This window comes from Heterocephalus glaber, unplaced genomic scaffold, assembly GCF_053883595.1.
Source record: "Heterocephalus glaber isolate CG9 unplaced genomic scaffold, H.glaber_assembly_v1.0 deba00000809, whole genome shotgun sequence".
In the NCBI taxonomy this organism is placed as follows: Eukaryota; Metazoa; Chordata; class Mammalia; order Rodentia; family Bathyergidae; genus Heterocephalus; species Heterocephalus glaber.
In genome coordinates this window covers 1,293,988-1,298,069 of record NW_028258163.1, presented here as the reverse complement: position 1 = coordinate 1,298,069, position 4,082 = coordinate 1,293,988, and positions in this window count along the sequence as shown.

Genomic DNA, 4,082 nt, shown 5'->3' with positions numbered 1-4,082 from the left:
CGCCCCGGCCCCGCCCCGGCCCCAGTGGGGGCCTAGCTAGGCGTCCCTGAGGACCCCGGGCCTCCCCCGGCCGGCCCTGGGCCTCCTTGGACTTTCGGAAGGGCTGCCCAGGACCTGGGAGGTAGCCTGCGGCCAGCGTCCGACTCCCCTCCCAGAAGCCCCAGCCCTGCCTCAGTTTCTCCACCCGTCCTTGGACTCAGCGCTGCCGTCTCTAAGTGAAAGCTGAACCCGCAGCCCCGGGAGGTTCAGCCACAGAGAGCGGGGCAGGCCGGCTGAGCCCAGGATCCGAGGGGCCCGGGAAGAGCAGACCCGCGGGCTGCGGGAAAGCCAGTTCCCACCGAGGCTGGAGCCGCCGGCCTGCCTGTGAGAGGTGGCGACAAAGCGGCTGCCTCCCCTCCCCCCGGCGGTGCCTGTAACTGACCAGGGCTCCCAGAGGTGCAGACCCAGCGGCACCCTCCCGTGGTGTCGCTCTTGTACCTCTTTGTTATGCTTCCCAAGAATCCTGATGGGATTCCCCCTCTACCCCACCCCACCCCCCACCCCCCGCAGGATCTCACTGTTCAGTCTCTGGATCTGCATATTCCCTGGTGACCTTAATTCTCTCGCTCTGAGTCAGCCACCTGTACATTTGTTAAAACCCATCAAGCAGCACACTCAAAATGTGTATTGCATGTAAATTATGCCTCAGTTAAAGTTGATGTTTAAAATCAGTACAGTAAACCACCAACTCCAACCACAAAAAAACATTGGCTTTTCCATCAGGCGTCTCTGTTTCTCTGGAGACAATTTGATAAGCAGTTTCGGCAATAGGTAAAGCTGTTATCCTCAGATGCCATAAGTGGCCTTGTGCAGGATTTTCCTAGGTTTAAACTCAAAGGAGAGACTAGAATGGTGAAAGTTTCAGAAGAAACCGGGTAATTTCAGCATCAGGGAGCTGAGATGCAGGGATGCCTTGAGCCCAGGAGTTCAAGACCAGCCTGAGCAAAGAGGGAGGGGGTGGGTGCTACACTTGGTCTTAGACAAAAGGTTGAGAAACCATGGGTGTAAGAGCAGGTGACTGGGAAGATATTTAGAGAAGGAAGGAGATAGGTATCTCACATTTGTTAGGTGTCCATTGTGTATCAAGAACTTTTTGGGCCGGGGATTTAGCTCAGTGGTACCCCCACCTGGCTGGAAAGCACAAGGTCCCGAGTTTGATCCCCAGTACCAAAAAAAAAAAGACCTTTTTTATTTAATCCCTACAATAACTTTTTAGAGTAGTATTTGTGTTAGCTTTGCCTCATTGTGGCCAAAATACCTTAGAACATCAAGGTAAAAGTTTATTCTGGCATATGGTTTCAGAGGTGTCAGTCCATGGTCTCCTGGCTCCATTCCTTTGACCCTGTGGTGAAGCAGAAACATCATGGTAGAAGAGTGTGACAGACCAGGAAACAGAGTGGATGGGGGGCCTAAGAGAGAGGAAGGAGCCAGGAGGAAGACACACTCTTCAGAGGCACACCTCCAGTGAGCTGCTTCCTTCTGATAGCTCATTTAGCTATGGACTCATCAATGACCTAATCTATTGATAAGGTTAGCACCCTCGTGTTCCAGTAAATTCTCCAAGCCCCATCTATGAATGTTGCTGCATTGGAGATTAAGCCTCAATACATGAGTTTTGGGGGACACTTTGCCTTTAAGCCATAACAATATTATCCACATTTTTCATTCATTCATCTAATATTTATTGAGCACTTACTCTGTACTGGGCACTGTACTAGACACTTGGGATACATCAATGACGTTCTTACTTTGGGAAAACTTACATTCTAGAGGAAAGGAGACCCTAGAAATAAACATAAGAAATAAATATAAGAAATATTATGGTGTAGATCTGGGCATGGTGGTGAGCCTAAAGGCTCAGCAGGAGTGTTGGGAGGAGCTGTCCCCAGGCACAGGGGACGCCCAGTGCAACTCTGCAAGTCAGAGTTCCTGCAGTGTTGGAGGAAAAGTGGAGCCAGCTGAGCTAGAGACAAGATAGGAGAGAAGAGGGCACAGGACTGCAGAAGGCTTTGCTGGCCACTGGAAGGACTTTGGCTTTTGCTTTCTGTGAAATGGAAAGTGCTCGAAGGGTCTTTGAGGAGAGTACACCATGAAGTCACTTGGATGTTGAAGCAGTTTTGATATTAGATAACAAGGGACAAGGATAAAAGCAGCATTGGGTCAGGGAGCCAACTGCTGCGCAAGCGCAAGGGCCCGAGTTCGATCCCTGGTACCAAGCCCCCCCCCCAAACCAAACAAAGAAACAAAAAAAACAGCTTGACAGATTAGGGATCATCTAAGCTAGGGAGGAGGCATTTGGACCAGACGGGAAAAGTGTAGAGGGCTCTGAATATATTGGGGGAGCCCACAGGGTTTCCTGATATGGGAGAAAAACGGTATCAAGGCTGATGCCAGAAGTTTTAGCCAAAACAAGAAGGTTGGAATTGCAGATAAAATCCCTGTAGGAGAGAAGATAGGAGGGCAAAGTTCACTCTGAATGTGTGGCGTTGTCTGCTAGAGTCCACATGGAGACGTAGGGAGACACATTGAAAAATATGGTGGAGGGCCGGGGATTTAGCTCAGTGGGTCCGGCGCCTGCCTCAAAAGTGCAAGCTTCCGAGTTCGATCCCCGGTACCAAAAAAAAAGAGAAAACTATGGTGGATGTTTACATTCTTAAAATTTTATTACAGCCGGGTATGGTGGTGCACACCTGCAATCCCAGCACTGGGGAGGCTGAGGCAGGAGAATTGCCTCAAATTAAAGGCCACCTGGACTTACTATAGTGAGTTCAAGGCCAGCCTGAACTACATAGAGAGACCTTGTCTCAAAAAAAAGTTTTTTTATTTTTTAAATATTAAAAAAATTTTAATTAAATAAACCAAATAAAATAAATTAACAATCTATTAAATTAAAAGACACATTGCCATTAATCTCCTCAAAATAGTCCCCTCACTTTGAACATACTCATCCTATCTTTTTTTTTTTTTTCTTTTGAGTCAGGGTCTTGCTGTATAGTTCAGGCTGCCCTTGAACTCACAGAAATTCTCCTGCCTCGGCCTCCTCAGTGCTGGGACTACAGGCATGTAACACTATGTCCAGCTTATCCCATCATTCTTGTCACTTTCTGAAGAAATACTAAAAGTCCTCTTTTATTAGGATCTTTAGTTGCACTGATGTGGTTGCCTCAATATCCTGAATTGATTCCAAATACTTAAACTTTCGTGGTCATTTTGACTTTGGGAAAGAGCCAGAAGTCTTGTGGTGCTAGATTTGGTAAATAAGATGGATGTGGACAGGGCCAGGGATATAGGTCAGTGGTTCTGCCACCTGCCTCGAAAGTGCAAGGTCCCGAGTTTGATCCCCGGTACCAAAAAATAAAAAAGATAGATGTGGATTTTTTTACCAGCCTGTCTTTCCATTGCATGGCACTCGGCAGAAACACTTGCTGTATTTTTTATCACACCTTGTAAAGACACTCACAATAGAAGACTTCCAGAACTGCTTCAGAAATGATGAGGTAAGTGTGTGCTCATTGAGGGGGAGTATTTTGAGAAGGATTAAAAGTAATGTGTCTTTTATTATAATAAATTTTAATCTAAACACTGACTGTGTGTCTTAGTCACTTTCTTATTGCTGGAACACAAAACCTGACACCTGAAATCTTAAGGAGAGGTTTATTTTGCCTCACAGTTTCAATCCATGTTTGGCTGGCTCTAAGACAGAAACAGGATGGCAGAGGGGCAGATGGAGGAAAAGGTGCTTGACTTAGGAAGCCAGGAAGCAGAGAAAGAGGAACAGGGACAAGAATCCACCCTTCCAGGTCACTTACCTAAGAGCACATTCAGCTCCTGACCTCACCAGTGGATGAATCCACTGATAAGTGTGGTGTGCTTATGATCCAGTCACCTTTCAAACACATGAGAATTTGGGGGGACATTGTAGGTCCACACCATAACACCATACACTGATAACGCATACACTCCTACGTAGGTTTGGAGATAGTGAAGCTTTCTGGGTTAGGTTTGTAAACTTCATAGCACATTAAACATATAGACAGTATTTA